Source organism: Chinchilla lanigera, unplaced genomic scaffold, assembly GCF_000276665.1.
Source record: "Chinchilla lanigera isolate Chin_1 unplaced genomic scaffold, ChiLan1.0 scaffold00109, whole genome shotgun sequence".
Taxonomy (NCBI): domain Eukaryota; kingdom Metazoa; phylum Chordata; class Mammalia; order Rodentia; family Chinchillidae; genus Chinchilla; species Chinchilla lanigera.
In genome coordinates, this window is record NW_004955510.1 from 4,662,707 (window position 1) to 4,684,753 (window position 22,047).

A 22,047-nucleotide genomic window follows, 5' to 3' on the forward strand; every position below is an offset into this window, starting at 1 on the left:
GAAGGGACTCCTCTAGGGTCCACCCCCCTGCCCCATCATCTTAGGCTCCCAGACGCCACTTTCAACTGCTCCCCAGCCTGAGCAGATTTCTATGAGCTGATCACCACCCAGTGGGGATGTCACTTTTTTTACTATGACTGGATGGGCCATGAATAAGCTTAATTTTAAAAGTAAAGGATGACCCTCTTAATGATTTAGTTGGGATGATGGGATCAGCCACTCTGCCCATGTGCTGCCCCACTGTAGGAGATGGGGTCAAATGTTGCCACCAGATCTGAGTCACGCCAACCTAAGTCATTTTCTCAGGATTGTAGAACTGGTAGTGAGTACAGCTGTCTTTATTTTCTGTAGTGGATAAAACTATTCAATGGCAGCCTGTCAGTGCCGATGTTTTCTACATGTCCTAGGGCAAACAAGAACATCTGATGGGCACATGTGGTCCTCAGGCTCCTGCATCCACCTCCATAGTGCCTCAGGCCCTTCTTCTGTGATGTAAACTTTCCCTGTGGAAGGGAGCAGGAGGTGGTGAGAGATGTTATAAGGACTGAGAAAGTATCTCAAAGACACAAACTTTATACTCACCCACACCACCGTTACCTGGAATTTATATATCAGTGCCCTCCAGTTTAACCACTTCTAGGTCCATCCATTCTGAACAAGGATGTATGGAGAGTCTGGTGTGGTCCCATTCCTGGGATAATGTGGTAAAAAGAAATAGAAGAGACTATTTCTCTGTCCCTGTGCAGTTTACATTCCAGGTGGGAAAACATAAAATGAACAAATAGATGAATAAGGTAATTGCAGATAGCAAAAAGCAGTAAGAAGATAAATCATGGTAACAATTGGTGGTGACCACAGAGATAGCTAACGTTGTCAGAGAACCTCTTTTTGAGGACATGGCATTTAACTTGGCATCTCACTGATGAGTTATATTTTAATTGGCTCCACTGTGTGTTCAGCCATAGTGAAAGAGTTTCACCCATGTTAAAGACTGAAGCAGACATTTTTCTCTGTGCTTCTGATTCTTATCCTGTAACTCTCAGTAACATCATCATCTCATTCACGTGCTAACAGAAATGTTACATTTGTCCCTGTTATGGTTTACATCTACAATACTCCCCCAAAGTATCACGTTTTCAGAAGTGGAATATGATCAGATCATGAGGGCTCTGTATTCATCTGTGGACTGATCGTGGCTGAAAATGCTGTTCGGAAGTGAGGGCTGGTCCCCGTTCTCTCTGTGTCTCTGTCTCTCTGTCTCTCTCTCCATCTCTCTCTGTATCTCTCTGTCTCTCACTCTCTCCCCCTCATGGCTGTCATAGATTGAGCAGCTTTTTTCCACTCTGAAATTTCTGTATTAGAGTCAGTTTGCTGTGGAATAACTCCTCTGAAGCTATGGACCAAAATAAATGTCTACTCCAATTGCAGATGTCATGTATTTGGCCTAGTGGGGGAAAAAAAATGACAAATATACTCATTTACCTTTATCTACATTTTTTTTTTGAACTGGGGATTGAATCCTGGGCCTTAACACTAGCCAAATTTTAGACGGGTTCGATTCCCGATACCAAAATAAATAAAGAAATAAATAATAAAGTAAAATAAATTTTAGACAGGGTCTCATTAAGTCACTAAATTGTCTAGGCTGGAATCAAAGTTGAAATCTTCCTGGTTCAGCCTCCTAATATGGTGGGATTTCAGACATGTGCTACCACATTAGGTTTCTTCTACAGTCTTTAATCATCTGCTGAATTTCATTGAGTCTGCTTAAAAATTATTCCAGTGATCCTCAACATCAATTGTCAGGACAAACAACAACTGCTCCTCTGTGTGTTCCAGTACCATGTGAGTATCCCAAGGATAAGAAATATACACATTCACTGTTGCGCCTGCAAGGTCTTCCATGGACTCTAAAGCACTGTGGGCATTTCATTTTGGAAATCATCTTGGTGGAGAGTGACTAAAGCTGGAGATTGATTACATGTGCAGGGGTGAAGCAAGGCCTGTCCACAAACAGAGAACCCAAGGTGAGCCACATAAACAAGCTGCTCCAGTCTGGAAGAAAAACACCATGTACCCCCTCTCAATCAAAGAACAGGTTGTTAGGCAAAGGGGTGTCACGTGACACTAACCTGACAAATGTATAAATAAACACACTGCAGTGGTTAAGCAGTTCCTTTTCCTCCCATCCAGAAAGAGGGCTCCACTTAACCTCAGCTTTCTGTATATTGTCTCTTATCTTTACTTCATCCTCTCACCATCCCCACTCCCCTTGGAACTTTGAGAGCTGCACTGGACATACCACATCTTGTTTTTCTTATTTTCTGTGGGGTAAAAGCTAAACCATCTATGATGAACCCTTTTTTCTCTACGCACAACCCTCCAATGTCTCTCTAGTCACTCTGACCTGACTTTTCTATGCTTTCTCCAATCTTTCATCATCCAGTAAGCAGCTGCTGGGTCAAATGCCTAGTTCATCCATGGGGAAAAATGTTCCCATCTTGAGGATACAGCTTAAATATCATCTCCTTTATAGAGACCTCCTCAAATTCTAGAGTCCTCCTATAGTTCAAAACTTTCCTCAAATCATCAGATATTTTGACACTTATATTTGTGCATTGTCATTATATTCTTACAATGCTAACTCACTGCGAATTGCTTTAGGCAAGAAGTTTGATTGTGACATTGTGAGGTGCCCAATTTATATGGTGGTGCTAGACACAAATTAGACACTCAAGATTTTACAATAGAAAAGAAAACATGTGACTTCTACAGCTTTATTTCTAAAGGTGAAAGTTATAGACATTGATCAAGTAGCTCCCTACTTTCAATTCATCATTGACTAGAAGAACACCTATCATGAAAATGCTGTTACACTGCACACCCAACAGTGCCTTGAAATATTCATCTGGGGCCAGGGATATAGCTCAGTGGCCAAGCCACAAGCGCCTGTCTGGCAAGCGCAAGGTCCTAAGTTTGATTCCTGGTACTACCCCCCCCCGACAAAAATGTTCATCTGCACCATGCTAATATGTATTGTACTTTTTATACCAGCATTTGAGGTCAATCAAATGTGACCCAGAGATTGTCACAATTAGTTGGAATTCATAAACACGTACACAGAGTGTCATAATTCATTCTGGATTCTTTTAAATGTCAAAGACCAACTAATTCACATTCTACATGAACCATTTCAAAGTAGATCAAAAGTATTAGAGATAAATTTCTCATTTCATATTAAGAAATAAATGCAACTTTGATGATCAAATGTGATGTTAAGGACAAAAAACTGCATTATGATAGTTTAATTCAATTTATGACAATTAGTGCAAAAGTACTTTTGCAAGCTTACTGTAACAAAAATGCCTTCCTGTTTGTCTCCCATGGCCAAAATGACTTATTCTCTAAACGAAAAGGGAGTTTTAACCCACTCATATTATGCCAACAAAATTTAACTTCCAGTGTGCAAGTCTGTTCATTTCCTAAGTGGGAGTAACACTGTATACATTCCCAACTATTTTAGCTACTTTTCTCATTGCTAAAACAAAAATACCTGACACCAAAAATTATTAGAGAAAAAAATTATTTGGCTCAGTTTGTAGAGGTTTCAGTCCATAGTTGGCTGATTTCAAGGCAGAGTGGCATGGTAGAGTGGCATCATAGAGGAGAAACAGTCCATGGCAGGGCAGGCAAGAGACAGCAAACAGCAAGCAAGTGACAAGCAGCAATTCTCTTTCTGCCCCTTATATCTTACCCAGGCTACCTGCCCTTAGGACAGATAGCACTCACACTCAGGTTGGGACAACCTTAATTCCACCCAGAACAATGCCAAACCAGTGAATGGGCTAATTTAGTAATCATATTCCCTTGAGCTCAGTATCACACACTCCAGTTCCAGCTACCTCCATAAAGCCCCACCTATCACCACATGAAGACATCTAAATACAAGCCATAACACCACCTTGTTCCCTTCTTTAAATGAGCATTAAGTGAATTAATACATGTAAAAATCTATAATATAGTGCCTAGCACTTATTAAATACTAGTAAATGTTAACAGTTATTATTGGTGAGAGTAAAATTAGTGATCTTGGTAACCACTAAATTATTTTGTACATTATTCTAATTATTTTATGTACATTAATTTTACTTAATCCTTTCAACAATTCATTAAATACTACTGCATGCTCTTTTTTTATAAAAGGGAAAGAAAAGCCAAAACGGTTTCATTTTTCTCAGGCCTCATAGCTTAGCAGTGATAAAACTGAACCTAAATCCACACCAGTCAAGTCTCTCTGTGGAAGTTCATGAGTGAACATGCGGTTAGATTCTGTTTCAGAGGAGACAAGAAGAAGCGTTTAGAAATGAGTCTCCCACTCGCTGAAATCTCACTGTGTTTATTCATTTTACTCTCCAAATAAGTAATGCTATGTCACACTAATTCCTATAATTAGGAATATATAATATGTAGTAATATAAACATATTATATATTTTGGTGTATTTTATAGTATATATGTTTACTTACTCCTATGTAAAACTACTATAATAAATAACAGAGGATAAATTGAAGTTGTAAAAGTATATAGATATCAAGTCAAGCACAGTGGCACTCTGGAATGCTGAGGCAGAAGGCTCTCAAGTTCAGAGTAATCCTGGACAACTCAGTGATTTAATGAGACCCCATCTCAAAAACAAAGTTAAAACAGCTGGGCGTGTAACTTGATGCAAAGACCCTGAGATCAATACCCTCATCACCAAAAAAATATAAATGCTATATTATGATCATAGAAAATTAAAAGAAGATGAATAAGGATAAAATACCCAATATTTAGATTTTGAAATGTATTTTACAAATGAAGTATACATCAGGACTTTTCAAATGGTAAATATCAATTAGAAAATCTCAGTATGAACAGAAGTTGGAATTGGAATTTTGTTTTCAATATGTTTTAACATGCATCATTATTTGTTAATAATATTTGTTTCACTGTTGGTGACAGCGAGGTTCAAAAGTCTGGTGGCAAATTCAATTTAGTCTGATCCTTGGTTTAATGCCTGTAGTATCTCAAAAAAGATGCTCACAAGACTCATGAATCGTACTGAAAAAGGCCATCACTGGCTTGCATAATTAATCACAGAATCATTTTCCGTCCCAATTACATGATGGTATTTGCAGCAATTGCAGTTGTATATTTCCATGATTCCTGAAGTCAATCAGCAGTTCCCACACACTAATGAGAAGATATTTCATTTTGATATTTTTATAAATTGGCTCAACACTCATTGAAATTCTATATTTGGAAAATTTCTAAACACATAAAAATTCCAATTCCAACTTCTGTGAGTGTGCACCCGTGTGCAAGCATAGTAGATTTTATGGTTTTATTTCTTTTCAAAAGTTTTTATTAGTCCATGTTTGCAGTACCTAATGATTACATTCCTCACAAGGAGTTTATCCAGACATACAACACATCTTCATTTTGTTTTCCTTCTCTTCTCCCCTCCTTGCACCTCCCTTCATTTTGTTTTCCTTCTCTTCTCCCCTCCTTGCACCTCCCTCTATCTCTTTGACCCCTTCCCTTTTGCAAAAGATTTATCTCTCTTTCCTATTATCTATCTTTTATCTTTCTCTTTAATTTATTTATACTTTGAGTTTCTCATGTAAGAGACACCACGCAATATTTAAGCTTGTGTGTGATTTACCTCACTTAACATTACAGTCTCAAGATGCACCTATTTTCCTACAAATGACTCACATTCATTCTTCTTTATTTTTTTAGACGGTTTATTAGGCATTCTTACTCCTCTTTGGTGCTTAGCAGTTGCTTTTGGGTTTACAGTGTGCCCCCTTATCTTAGCCTCGCCCACCTTTCATGGCCATAGCATTTACAGCTTTAAAAGTCTGGCAACAGCAATCTCCTTCCCTCTGCAGCTTCTAGGCCATCACTTTCATGTATTTTATTTCCACCCATATTATGAACCGCACAATGCACTTTCATTGCTTCAGATGGCAAGTTATCCAATAAGGAGATTTTATAAAACAAGAAAAACATCTGTTATATTTTATCCACCCACTTGGCAACTTGTAATGTTTTCCACTATCTTATACAGTGGTGGTTTTCTTCTCACATTTTTTTCTTTCTGCCAGAAGAACTTGAACATTTCTTATCGTGCAGACCCACTGGTAATAAAATCTTTTAGTTTCTATATGCTGAGAAAAGTACTTTACCTTCATTACTTCAAATATGTTATTGGATACGTAATTCCACGTTGTAGTTTTGGGTTTTCTCTTGTAGTAACTTAAAGATATCTCTCCACTGTCTCCCACATGAATTTGTTGTAAGGTAAAATCTAGTGTGTTCTTTTCTTTTAGTTCATGTTTTTGTGTCTTATCTAAGAAATACTTGTTTAATCCAGGTCACTAATATCTAAATGTAAAATATAAGCCTATGAACTTTCTAGGACAAAACCATAAGAAAAAAATCTTTTGACCTGGAGTTCCTTTACCATTTAAAACTTTATTAGTCATTTAACAAAAATATACAAATTGTAGATAAGCAGAAAGTATTAGTAACACAAATATTCTGGGTAAAAATTACCCAGAATATGTAAACAACATTTAAATTCAAATAAAAACAAATATTTTTGAAAAGCAACTTAAAAATCAGGCAAAAGCTTTGAAAAGAAATTTCACCAAGGAAAATATATAAAGAATAAATAAGAGAACACATTAATAGCACATAACACTAAGGAAATCAAATAATGGCACATTGAGAAAATCTTAGTACATTAATTACTAGAAATGTTACAACGAAAAAGACAGGACAGGGTAAGGCAGTTATCTAAAGTAACTAACACTCTGGGATTTTGTTAATTGCAGTGTAATTTGATAGGTTTCTATGAAATTAAATATTCCCTTGTAGTGCTAGACCTGTTTCACTCCAAAATATAGATCCAAAAGAAATGAAAACTTATGTCTGCACAATAACTTGAAAGAAAAAGTTTATAGATACTTTTTCAAAAATAAACTGGAAATCAAATTTCTACTCACCTGGCATATCTATGCTATTAAAAAAGGACAGACTAATAATACATGAACTAAAAGAATAACTCAAAAAGTATTTTGATGAATCAAAAAAGGCAGACACAAAAATTGAGTATATGCACCAACTGCACACAGGGAATGTAAATATTATTCACTGCAGAACATGTACCATAAACAGGGAAGATCAGTGAATGGTGGAGGGCGGAGCAAAGGAAGGGAAAAGAGGAATTTAGATGTGTTACATACACGTGCCAGCTCTGCACAAGAACGCTATGTACTGCATACTTGTACTGATAAAATAAAATGAAAAATATTAAAATTAAACATACCTCTATGATTCCATTTACATGAAGTGCTATAAAAGTCAAAACAATAGTGACAGAATGCAGGTCAGGGTTAGGTGAGCCTGGGATGAAGGGCGAGTACTGGCTACAAAGAAGCAGGAGATCATGGAAACATTTAATATTTGTCCATGATTAACAGCTGTTTGTATTTGTGAAAACTTATAAAATTAAAATTGGTGTATTGTATTATGTTATGCAAAAATAATTTCTTCAGAAGCCCCCCAAAAAATAAGCAAATACATAAAATCACACAAGTTTGAAAAATGAAGAGATCTCACAATTTCATATAGATATAAAAAATCTTTAGGACAAATGTCATCAAATGTGATTGTCCTTAGCACTCCATTATTAAAATATAATGAACACATAAGCAGATTTTTCTGGAATACGAACACAAATCAACCTTGAGAAGTCTATTAAAGAGTTTCACTTCTTCAAGAAATCCCCAAAAGGAAACTGTAGCATATTCTCACTACACCTGGAAAGAACCTGGATCAAAGTCTGTACTCATGAATATAGATAGAGAAAAAAGGGACATCCTAGCATTCATTCAACTGGGATGATGACACATTGCCACTAATGTCAGAAATAAGGCAAAACACAGAATAATTCTTTTCAGCAATTGTACTGAAACGGTGCTCTGATGTAATTAAAATAAAAGGAGCCATAACCATTAGGGAAAAAATGTTTCAATTTCATTATTGCCAGATAATTTGATTGTATAACAAGAAAATCCAAGAAAATGAACTGAAAATTGCTATAAGATGGTATAAAATGTTTTAAAAGAAAAAAGTAGAAGCTCAATAGACATAAATTGGAGGTTTTCTTATGTTCTAGAAGTAATAAACTAGGAAAAACTTTAGAGAAGAACTTTTATGCATCGTGCCAACCAAAGACTTAGGAATAATCCTAAATAAAAACACAAAGAAATGAATCTTATTAAATGTTTGAAAGTTTCAAAAGTGTGACATATACAGAATGTTCCCCAGTCGAAATACTTAGTATCTTAAGTAAACCTATTTACTTTTAATAGTTTTAGATTTAGGGGAAGGTGTGAAAATAGTACAGTGAATGCTTCTGCACCTACACCCAGCCTTGTCTACTAACACCTTCCATTAATGTGGTTCATTTAACCTGAGTGCTACAGGATGTCAGTTGTCTGCTATTTGGGGAAAGCACTGTGTCACTATGAAAATCCCAGGGGAATGTTTGCTCTGGGCGTTCCCACAGATTGATTCTAAAGGACATTTTAAAGGGAAATGGTACAAAATACCTAATACCTATTTGAAAACAAAGAGCAAAAATATTGGTCTTAAGAACATAAAAGCCACTAAACACTATAAAGCACAAATGTAAAAATATAAATACACTGTTATGATTTACAAAAAGTTTTCATATGTAGATATTCCTCATTTAATGATCTACCTGTGTAATGACTGTTCAGACTCACAACCAAGGTGCACTGTTAGGACCTACAGCCCAGATTCAGAGTTAGGATGCAGGAAGGGAGCCACAGCACAGCCTGATGGTGGCTCCCTGCACAGCACAGTACTGTAGATTTGCTGGTTGCACTGCACTATACACTACTGCAGTTCTATGTGCTGTTATACATGTACAGTACTGCATGTAAGAGTTAGGAAAATAAAAGCAAGGTCATTATATTGAAGTTCCTTTTTGACTATTTTTCTGAATATTGTAATGTACATGCTATATTTGACTTCTTGTTTAGCAGCCAATTCATTTAGTGACCTAGTCACAGGAACAGAACTTGAACATTAAGTGATGAATGTTTGTATATGAATAATATAAAACAATATAAAGCAACAGAATAAAAAACAAAAGTATAACATTATTTGATTAATATCATTTTTAAAGAACCTATATCTATGTAGTATATATTTAAATATAAGCTGTTATAAAACATGAATAAGACATCAGTTTATTACTCTAAAAATTTTCTGCGTGATACCATTATATTTTCATTGAAATGCTTGAAAAGTTTTTTGTGTACCTTTTACTGTTCTCTGCCTGCTCCTCCTCCTTCTTCTTTTGAAAATAAGTAGCCAATACTTAGTATCTTACTCCATTCACAAGTGTTGAAAACCAAAATATTAGTAAATTTAAAATAGATATACAAAAATAAAGAGAGTAAAACACACTCCACATCCCAGTAACTATCTTATTTCAATAGTAAAACCATAAAACTGTAAATAATAAAGATGAATAGTTTCCTTTACCAATATTTTACAATAAAGTTGTTAATGTAAAAAGCAAACTACTCCACATTTAAATTTCAACATAAAAATTAAAGTGAATAACATTAAAGTTTAAAAGCCATTCTAGATATAAGCCTTATTTAGAAATAAGAAGTAAGTTTAGACATTTTTCTGAAATAATTTGAAACATTTAGAAATAATTTTAAAATCCACATACTAGAAGAAACTCAATAGAATACATATATACATTTTAGTAGATTAACTAATGTTGATGTGATTTGCACAAAATTGTCATAATAAATAGATGTAAGTACACCAAGTACTTAACTCATACCAAAATATAATTTTATACCTATTAAGATATTTTAAGTTTTTTCCTACTAAAGGTGCACAATATAAAGAAGTTGAGTATACAGATCAAAACATCATTTAAGAATTATGTGCAAGAAATGTAATGGAAGAGAATAACTTAAAATTATGAAGAGTATACTATTATTTGTTAATTCCAAATTCAAATTAGTAATATACTAAGAAGAGAAAAGTGGGAATAAAGAGCTGCTTATTCAGGAAAGAATATGAAGTAGTGTTATCCTTTGCTGTGGTCTAAATGTTCTCCCAAGATCCATACTGACATTGTCAGGACCTTATGAAGTTAAGAAGTGAGATCTTTGTGTGTAAATGCATTAGCACCATTCTCACAGGAGTGGGAGAAACTGGGTTTTTACAAGGCCAGAAGCTCATGCTTGCTTTGGCAGCACATATATTAGAAGGTCAGACTTCGCCCTTCTCTCTTGCCAACTTCTGGGACTGCTTACCCTTCTGCCTTACTACGCTGCAGTACAACAGCCCTCTCAGAGGGCAAGAGACATGCTCTGGACTTTCTAGTCTGCAGAACCGTGAACAAAATAACCCTCTATTATTTATAACCACACAGTGCATGGTGTTCTTCTATAGCAGTGGAAAATAGTCTGAGACATCATCTCAGTAATGAAGACCAAATTTTCTGGTTCATGAAGGATAATGAATTTAAATAATTAAATAAAACATTGAAAATATATGAAAATATCCAGGAACAGAAAAATAAAATAGGAAATGATGAGAGAAAGTGATGAATACAGAAGATAGGCAAAGACAGTCAGAGAAAGAAAGAAAGGAGAAAGATGATAGATGGACAAGAAGGAACAGATAACTACCACTCTTTAGAATCAGTGATAAACAGAAAATTATACAAATAACCAGAAAAAGTGGGGGAGGCTAAGTATAGATACAAAGCTAAGGATACAGCAGGTATCTATCATCTTTAAAGATTCTGAGACACTAAAACCTATCAGTTGAATAAAAATTCTATACCTCTTGAAAAAAATATTCCAAAGAAAGGTAAAATAGTTTCTCTGAAAATATAGGAAAGGTGAAAGAATTGATCACAAGCAGACATCTACTGATTATATATATATATATATATATATATGTGTGTGTGTGTGTGTGTGTGTATGTATATATATATGTATATATAGAAGAGAGAATTTTAACATCTATATAATATATAAATTTTAAAGAAAGTCCTTCAGACAAAAACCCAAAGATTACCAGACTAAAATGAGGATTCATGTAAGTGAAACAAGAAAATCAGTAACCAAATTAAGCAGAAAAACATAGAAAAAATTGTCATTTAACTCCTTTACAATACAACAAGATAGTATGAAGTTTTAACTTATTAGAAGTAAAATTAGTGACAGAAGGAAGAAAACAGAAAGAGCAGTGAGGTGGGAGTCAGACTGAATATACTTTATCCACAGTGCTTTGGACCAGAAGTACTTCAGATTTTCGATTTTGAAATACTTGCTACACTCATAATGAGGTATCCTAGGAGTGAGTCCAAAGTGTAAATATGAAATTTATTTGTGTTTCGTAGACTCCTTTTACAAGTGGCCTCATGGTAATTTTATGCAGTATTTTTAGTAGGTCTGTGATTTGACTGAGAATGATTTCATAAGGACAGATGCAGAATTTTCCACTTGTGGTGTTATACTGGCACTCAAAGTTTCCAGATTTTGGAACATTTCAGATTCTGAATTTTCAAATCAGAGATGCTCAATATATTGTTATTAAGTTCTCCTATAAGAAATTGCACAGCAGTAATAAAGGAAACAGTACATTGTACACTTGACAGCAATGAGTAAACTAAAAAAAAATTTTAAAAATCATAGCTTGTAAGCCAAGAAAGAAATAAGTAGACTCATATATAATTTTCTAGTTGTCCAAAAGAAGGAAGAGAGAAATGAATCAGAGGGCAAAAACAGATAGGACAAATAGAAAACAAATAAAATAGTAAACGTAAGCTAAAATATATCAGTAAACACATTTAGTGTAAATGGTTCAAAGTAATTGCTCTTGCCCCAAACAAAAGCAGTAATTGTTAGATTGGATGAAAAAGCAAGATCTAAATAAATTGTGCCTATAAGAAGCTAACTTTAAAAGCCGATACACACAAGGAAGGAAAAGGGATGAAAAAAGTCATACCATGCTAAAACTAAATAAGAGACTATAATGTTAAGTGAAATAAATTACGTAGAGAAGTGTCACATGGTTTCTCTTATATGAGAAATGTTAAGTATAAATAATTTAAGAGCAAAATAAAAGGCAGATGGCAGAAAACAGGAGGCTGACTTTGTGGACATGGGGAGGGGATAGTGAGATGGGGGAGAGAGAAGGGAAGAGAAACGGAAATAAAAAAGCATAAAGTTGCTGTATGTATACACCAGCTCCCCAGGACAAATGCATTTCTGATGTATCACAAACATGGACTGATAAGAAATAATTAAAGTTTTTAGAAATAAAATGTGACAAAACTGTATAAATATTAACATAGATGCCAAAGCTGAGAATAAATTTGTTTTATGACAGGAGAGGAATCAATTCATTAAAAAAATAGCAATTTTAAATACTTCTTGCCTTAAAAGGAGCTTCAAATACATACAGCAAAACCCAAAGGTACATAAGGAATAAAATTCAGATATTGGAAAGTAGGAAGAACTTGTTCAAATGGGGAGGAGAACAAAGAAGGGGGAGGGGAAAGAAAAGGAAAGGAAAAGGGACTTTTAAAGAAGAATGAAAAAAATGAAAGCAAAACTTGTAAGTAGGGAGAGGAAGAAGAGTTGAGGGGAGGGAAGGGGCATGAGATAAAAGGATTAAGATATATATGTATATGTATATATATATTTATATTTATTTTAAAGAGTAAAAGAAGGACAACATAGCAATAGGGGGATTCACCAAATTACAAACAAAGTGGTAGGACATTATCAATGGTTGTTATTTTACCTATTGGTATCTTCAAGATAGTTTCTCAGGAAAACAAATAGACAAATAATAGTGAGTTAGAGACAAAAATGGCAGGAAATTATCAATGGTTGTTGTACTATATCTTGGTTTCTCCAAAGTGGTCTCTAGGGAAAACAATTTGAGCTATACATGAGTGATCAATCCATAATCACTGACTATTCTCAATGGTTGTTGTTGAAAACACATAGTAACAAGCATAAATCCATTTACAAAATAGCATAGGAATAATACAAACATTACAGAGTTATGGACAGATTGGTAGGAAATCATCAGTGGCTGCTGCAATACATGTTGGCATCCTCAAAGTGGTTTCTCAGGAAAACAAAGATGTGCAAGAAAGAGCCAACAAGTATTTACAGCCCAAGGGTTGCAAAAAATAGCGGATTACTTCCTCATCAGTGACTCCCCTCACTGAGGTGTGACGCCTGGAAGGAAGGCCAGGGCTGAAAAGGATCCAGAGACTAGCACCAGTGTCCAGCAATGGGCTGTCAACTTTTTCCTCTATAGTCATGATTTCACGGGGCTCCTCCTTGTAGACAATGGTCCTTCTCCATGAAGGAGGTTCTACAGAATCTGAATATTGGGCACCCGTGTAATCCATGAAGTCTCGGTGCAGATCTCTCCAGAGCTCCACTCGCTCTTCCACTGCAGCCTGTACAGTAAGGGGAAGAATCGCCTCCAGGGGGTCTCCCCTGGTGTTGCCCAAGGTCCTCCTGGTTTCCAGCTCCCGAATGGCTCTGGCGTCCCCAGTCAGCTTGACCTCTGAGTGGTCGGGCATCGGTACTCTCTTGTTCTCCAAGTCCTTGTTCAGCAGCTGCTCCACCGCTGACTCCGGACCATTCTGGCTCTCAAGGGCTGGGCCAAGAGCGACTGGCCGTGTGGCATGTTTTACCAGAGGTTTCTCCATGTCAGGATGGTTCACACACGTCTCCGGGTGGGCCTATTCTGTCCATGCTTCTCTGTGGCTGGGCAGTTCTCTACCTCATGACAGCGGCCAGCCCGAGGGCCAACGCACATCTCTGCGCCGCTTCCCGGGCTCCTGCTGCCTGCCTTTCCAGGCGCCTGTGCAGCCGGGCTGTGCCGGGCCCGCGAGGGCCAGCACGCCCCAGCCCCGCGTGGCCTCCCCTCCAAACTAAGATATAGTATGTACCAATTCCCTATGATGAATATGATCATTGTGTATAGCAAATATGTACTAATAAAAATTTAACTATAAAGACAGACAAATTCATATTTATAGTCAGAGACATCACTATTCTTTCAATAATTAAGAGATTAACTAGACAGCAAACCATTCAACATAATTGACATCTATATAACTCTTCACTTGCAACAGTAAAATTTGCATTTATTTCAAGATGCATGGAACATTTAGCAAGATGGACCATATTCGAGGCCATATATCTCTTCTTAATAAACTCGAAATAATTCAAGTCAAGCAAAGCATGTTCTCTGGCCATAATGGAATTAAACTTGAAAACATTAACAAACACTATTTTGAAAATCCTCAAGAATTTGAAACTTAAGTAACACACTTCTGAGTAGTGAATGACTTAAAGTTGAACCCAAAAGGTAAAACTGTTTTGAACTTAGTATGAAAATGAAAATAACAGAATTTGTGACAAAGCAGTGCTTAAAGGGAAATGTATATACTCTGACATTAGAAAAAAAAAAATCTCTAATCAGTGACCTCAAGTTCCATTTGGGGAAACTAGGCAAAGAAGAGGAAATAAAGCCCAAAATAAGCAGGATAAAATATGGCAGTTTCTTAAAATACTCTCTATATACCTATAACCTGATTTGACAGTTTCCATTCTAAGTATTTATGCAAGAGAAAGGGAACCATATTTTTTCCAAGCAAGCACTTACAGAAGCTTTACTTTTAAAAGCCAGGAACAGAAAAATCTAGATGTTTTATTGACAGGTTAATAGGGAAACAAGTTTTCATATACCCATGTGCTACAATACTACTTGACAGTGAAAAGGAACTAATCATAAAACAAGTAATAACATGGATGAATTTCAAAATATTTATGCTGAAGGATGGGACCCAAAATCCCTCCCCTTCCAAAATTCACATACATTGTATTATTCCATGTATGTATAATGATATTTAATAAAGAAGCTACCAAATGCATAAAGAAAGCAGACTAGTAATAAAAGTAAAGGATGACAAGAAGTCTAAGGAAGGGAGTGGATCTAGGAATGGTGAAAGGGAAAAGTTACTAAAAACAGACTTGTTGAAGTGATTGATCTGCTCACTCTTTGATTGCAGCAGTAGTTTCCAAAGTGAACATGTAAGTCAACATGTGCCAAATTGTACACTTTAAATATGTACAGTTGTCAGGTCATGTAAACATCAGAAAAGCTGTTATAAATGCTACAAACTAAAAAAAAAAAAAAAAGAAAGAAAATATTGTCACAGTTGGAGTAAGTGAAGACATTTTTAGGAAGCTACAAAAAACACTGATGAAAAAGACAAAGTTAGGGTAGCAAAACCCTAAGCAAAAGAGTCTCAGAAAGTATTGTAGGCAGGGCTGAACTGGCTGGCAGAACACCAACCGCACAGTAGGGTAGGGCACTGGTTGGAGTGCATAGGATGGGAAGGTGGGACTAGCCATGTGGAAAAGTCCGAAGCTACAGTGATTGTGTGAGTCTGCAGTTGGTAAGTTAGGTGAACCAGCATTGTGCTTCAGAACACAGACAGGTGGAATAGAAGTGAATGGGTAGGTCCACCCTTTTTTTTTTCTTCTTTATTTTTACTAAAGGGCTCAGGGAGAACTTCAGCAACTAAAGACTAGACTCATCTCCAACATGCAGAAGATTAGCCCCATACTCAGTACAAATCCACCTGTAAACATGGCTAGAATATACATTTCTGGGATCTGACTTGGAACTTCCACAGAACTATAGACACCAGAGGTATTTTACCACTTTTACTTTTCTCTGTTTGTCTGATTGGTTCTCCCTTTTCTGTCTGGTTGTTTCATGCTTTGTTTTATTTATTTATTTGTTTACTTTGTTCTATCTTGTTTTGTTTTCTTTTTGTGGTTATGGTTTTTTTTTCTCTTCTTTCCTTTCTCTTTCTTTCATAACTTAGATTTCTTACCTTTCTTTTACCTTTTTGTTTTCTTCTACTCATCCTCTTCCTCTCTTCTGTCAACTGTCTCCCTTGATTTTGTGGTACCTTTATATGAGTAAACATTGTCTCCTTTCTTTCTGGTTCATTTCAATATTCCTTGGCTTTCTCTTCCATGTTTCTCTTTTGTCTCCTACAGTTATCAAAAGCCTGGGTAATCATCCTGTGCCTTCTATTCTTTTTTTTATTTTATTTTAAAGAGTAAAAGAAGGATAACATAGTAATAGGGGGGCTTACTGAATTACAGACAAAGGGGCAGGAAATTATCAATGGTTGTTGTTTTACATATTGTTATCCACAAGATAGTTTCTCAGGAAAACAAATAGACAAATAATAGTGAGTTACAGACAAAAGTGGTAAGTTATTATCAATGGTTGTTGTACTATACTTTGGTATCTTCAAAGTGGTTTCTAAAGAAAATAAATAGAGCTATATATGAGTGACCAATTGAATATTCACTGACTATTAACAATGGTTGTTGTAGGAAACACATAGTAATAAACATACATCCATTTATGAAACAGCATAGGAACAATATAAACATTACAGAGGTATGGACAGATTAGTAGGAAAATATCAATGGCTGCTGTAATACATAGTGGTATCTTCAAAGTGGTGCCTTCCATTCTTATTCCTACTATATTTGACCTCATTCCTCTATCCCTCATAACCCCCCTCCCAAACAGATTAAAATCATCCTACTAAGTGGAAAATCATTGCATACATGTTCCTAGGATTTTGTTATATAACTGTAGAATTTGCTTCTATGGTTATAGGTATCAGGTTAATACTTACCACCATTTGTCAGTAGCTACGCTGTGCTGGAGACTATTGTTAATATATTGGGAAGGTAGGTTGCTGGGATAGTAATAAATGTCAAGAACCACTTCCATCTAGAGGGTATCCTGAGAAACAGACACTTCCTTGAAAAGCCTGAACACCAGCAATAAGGCTATATAAAATAAGAAACCTATAAGCATCAACACATACAAGATTTAAAAAAAATAGAACACAGAAAATGATAAGACACAGACAAAATGCAACCCCAAACCACCAACCCACCCAAGACAAGTCCAGAGCATAATGAGATAGAGGAAATTGGAAACCAGCTACTGGAACTTTCTGAAATGATAGCAACAGAAGTGAAAAAACAAATGGAAGTGGTTATAGAGAAAATAATCTCTAAGGTGCTAAAGGAAATGATGATAAAAATGAAAGACATTAAAGCAGACATAGATTAAAAAATAGAGAAGTTAAGGAAAATGATGGAAACCATGAATGTCCAACATAGAAAATAAATGGAATCAATGAAACAGATCCAAGCAGAAATACAGGAGATTAAAAACTCCATTGAAATTATACACAACAGATTGCATGAGGGTAAGGATAGACTATCATATTGTGACTAGCAATCATAAAAAGAAAGATATCTTAAAAATAGCAAGAGACCATAAAAAATCAATACAATATCTACATGGTGAAGGAAAGAAGAACAATACAAGAATGACTGGCATCAGTGAGAAAGCTGGAGGTAGTGCAAAAGACATTTTAAAAAGCTCTTGACAGAAATAAAGTCAGAAAACTTCCCAAACATGACTAAAGAATTTGACATACAAATAAATGAAGCATATAGAATTCCAAAAAGCCATGACCAAAATAAATCAACACCAAGGCATATAATAGTCAAGATCTTGGAAATTCAGCAAAAGAGCAAAATATTAAAAGCTAGAGAAAAGACACAAATCACCTATAAAGGAAATCCCATCAGAATCACAGCAAATTCTTCAACACAAACCCTCAATCAAGGAGAGTGTGGAGAGAAGTACTTTGAGTCCTAAGAGAGAACAAACTTCAACCCCAATTGATGTACCCTGACAAACTATCTAATCAAACTCAATGGGGAAATAAGACACTTCCATGAAAAAGAAATTCATGACCACCAAACCAGCTCTTCAGAATGATCAGAAGGATATATTAGAAAGAGAAAATGAAGACCACAAACACAAGAACACCAAAAGGAAGAAGACACCAGGCAAGGAAAGCAATTAAACAGAGGGAAAAGATAGGAAACTAACAACAGGAATGTAACATCAAAAAGATAAGCCAATATATATCAGTTATAACCATCAATGTAAATGGTCTCAACTCACAAATCAAATGAAACACTGTAGAATCGATTAAGAAGCAAGATGCAACAATATGCTGCATTCAAGAAGCACATTTAACCCAACAAGAAATTCATAGACTAAAAATCAAACAATGGAAGGCAATATTCCATGCTAGAGGAACCCAGAAAAAAGCAGAGGTAGCTATTCTATTTGTAGACAGTGTAAACTTTAAACCAAAACTGATCAAAAGAGAAATAGAAGGTCACTACATTTATATGTGTGTGTGCACCAAATAGTGATGAAAACAACTACAATAAAACAAATACTAACAGACATGAAAAATCAAACAAGCACTAACAGAATTGTAATGGGGGACCTTAACACCCCACTCTTACAAATAGATAGATCTACTAGAACAAAAAAAAAAATCAACAAAAAAAATTCAGAATTAAACCATGCCTGTGAACAAATGGACTTCATAGATGTCTACAGAGTGTGCCATGCCAAAACATCAGAATAAACATTTTTCTCAGCTGCACATGGGACATTCTCCAAAATAGACCACATATTAGCCCATAAAATGTGCTCAAGGTAATGTAAAGGAACTGAAATTATCTTATGCATGTTATCTGAACACAGCACAGTGAAATTGGAAATTAACTACAAAACAAATCTCAAAAACTGCATAAACACATGGAAATTAAACAACACCCTTCTGAACAACAGGTATAGGTATAGGTATACGTATCAGGTTAATACAATGAGTCTCAGACAAAATTAAACATGAAATTAAACAATATCTACAATTAAATGATAATGCCAATAAAACATACTGGAACTTATGGGATGCAATGAAAACAGTCCTATGAGGGAAATTTAGAGAAATGAATTCTCACAGCAGAAAAACAGAACAAGCTCAAATAAACAATCTAATGTTTTACCTCAAACTTCTAGAAAAAAAAGAACAAATCAAACCTAAGATTGCATGAGGAAGGAAATTATAAAGATCAGAGCAGAAATTAATGCAATTGAGACTAAGAAAATAATACGAAGAGTCAATGAATTGAAGAGTTGGTTCTTTGAAAGAGTAAATAAAATGGATAAACTCTTAGACAACCTCAACAACAAAAAAAAAGAAAAACCTCAAATTCAAGCAATTAGGAGTGAAAATTGAGAAATTACCATAGATCTTACAGAAATCCAGATTATCAATACCTCCTTTGAGGACATGTAGCCTAATAAGAGGGAAAATACAGAAGATATAAATAGATTCTGGCAATACAAATTTCTAGAACTGAATCAAGAAGATATTAAAATTGTAAATAATCTGAAATCAGCCAATGAAATTGAAAGTGCAATTTAAAACTTACCAACAAAGAAAAGCCCATGTCCTGATGGATTCATTGTTGAATTCTACAAAAAATTTACAGAAGAACTAATACCACTAATACTGAAATTCTTTAATGAAATTGAAGGGAAGCAGTACTTCCAAAATCATTCCTGGAAGCAAGTATTACCCTGATTCCAAAACCAAAGAACCCAACCAATAAAGAAAATTAAAGGCCAGTCTCCCTAAAAAACATAGATGCAAAAACACCCTCTAAGGTACTGGAAAATAGAATGCAGCAAATCATCAAGAAGATTATACACCATGACTAAGTGGGATTCACACCAGGGATGCAGGGATGGTTCAATATATGTAAATCAATCAATATAATATACCATGTTAACAGATCTAAAGACAAAAATCACATGATCATCTAAATAGATGCAGAAAAAGCATTTGACAAAGTGCAACACTCATTCATGATGAAAACCCTACAGAAAATTGGAATAGATGGTCTTTATCGCACCCTGATAAAAGCCATCTATAACAAACCAGCAGCCAACATTATACTAAATGGACCAAAACAAAGAACCTTAACTCTAAAAATCAGGAACAAGATAAGAAGGTCCACCATTACAACTCATGCAATATAATTCTGGAAACATTAGTCAGAGCAATTAGACAAGAGAAAGAAATAAAAAGAATAAGGATAGGAAAAGAAGAAGTTAAATTATTATTATTAGCAGATGACATGATACTCTACATAAAAGACCCCCAAAACTCCACCAAGCGACTTATAGCTTTAATAACCAAATTTGACAGCATAGCTGGATACAAACACTCAAACAAGCAATAGCATTCCTGTACACAAACAGCAAACTCACTGAGCATGACATCCTTCACAATAGCATTGAAAATAAAAAAAGAAATACTTAGGATTCAGTCTAATAAAGGAAGTAAAAGATCTATACATTGGAAATTACAGTACTCTGTAAAAGTAGTTCAAAAAGGGTATCCAAAAATGGTAAGCTATCCCTTGCTCATGTGTAAGAACCAACATAGCAAAAATGGATATACTCCTGAAACTGTTACAATGATTTAGTGCAATCCCAATCAAAATACCATTATAATTCCCCACAGAACTAGAGAAAACATTCCTATAATTCATTTGGAAACAGAAGAGACCTAGAATAGTAACAGCAATTTTGGGTAACAAAGCAAATCAGAAGGTATCACAATATCTGAATTGAAATTATTCTACAAAGCTACTGTGATAAAATCAGTATGGTATTGCCAAAAAATGAAACAGGCATGGATTATTAGAACAGATAAGAAGATGCAGACACAACTCCAAACACACTCAGCCACCTTATCTTTGACAAATGGGTCAAACATATTCATTGAAAGAAAGTCTTTTTAATAAGTGGTGCTGGAAAAACTAGGTATCCACATGCTGAAGACTAAAACTAGACCCATGTCTATCACCATGCACTAAATTGAAGTCAAAATGGATCATATATCTAAATATTAAAGCAAAAATACTAAATCTCCTGGAAGAGAATACAAGTACAGTTCTTCAAGGTATAAGTGTAGGCAGAAACTTCATGAACAAAACCAAGACAACATAGGAAATACAACAAAAAGAAGTTAATAACTTGGATCTCACCTTATTAAAAAACTTTTGCATAACAAAAGAAATCACCAACAGAGTGAAAAGACAATGCACAGAGTGGGGAAAAAATTATAGCCATTTGTCCCTCAGACATACGTCTTATCTAGAACATTTAAAGAATGGAAAAAATCAGAACCCACCCCCCTCAAATTCAAAGATCTAATCCAAAAATTGTCATCTGAGATGAAACACACTTCTCAGATAAGGGAAAACAAACAGCAAATAAATATATGAAAAAAAATGTTCAATATCATTGGTCATTCAAAAGATGCAAGTTAAAAACAACACTGAGATTCCAATTCACTCCAGAAAGAATGGCTGTCTTCAAGAAATCAACCAGTAACAAATGATAGCATGGCTGTAGTGTAAAAAGAACATTTCTCCACTGTTGGTGGGAGTGTAGACTGGTGCAGCCACTGTGGAAATCAGTATGAAGATTCCTCATAAAACTAGGGTAAGGGGTCCCATTCAACCCAGGTATTCCCCTTCTGGGTATCTTCCTGTAAGAATTAAAAACATAATAACACTGAAATATATGTGCACCCATGTTTATAGTAGCACAATTCATAATAGCTAAATCTTAGCAACAACACAAATGCCCATCAACAAAGGAACGGATAGGAAAGAGGTGATCTTTTTACACAATGGAGTACTACTCAGGCATAAAGAAGGATAAACTTGAAACTTTTATAGGTAAATGAATGCAATTTGAAATCATACCATAAGTGAAATAAATCAGTCTCACATGTGTAAACATCATATTGTCTCCCTGGTATGAGAAGTTGCAAGTGTACATAAGGTCCAAAATGTACAATAGATATTGAGAAATGGGAATAAACTCTATTGGTAGAAAG

The 22,047-nt window shown here is 35.2% G+C and overlaps 1 long non-coding RNA gene across 3 annotated transcripts in view; it reads right to left on the bottom strand.

The window, feature by feature from the left end:
* Positions 1 to 324: 324 nt before the first annotated feature.
* LOC102007453 overlaps positions 325 to 22,047 on the bottom strand; it is a 57,759-nt gene continuing 36,036 nt past the window's right edge. For all 3 annotated transcript variants that reach the window (XR_001231664.1, XR_264408.2, XR_001231663.1), the window contains 2 exons: positions 598 to 738; positions 325 to 503 (listed from right to left, as the gene is read on the bottom strand). This is a non-coding gene — a long non-coding RNA (uncharacterized LOC102007453). The remainder of the gene's footprint in view (positions 504 to 597; positions 739 to 22,047) is intronic.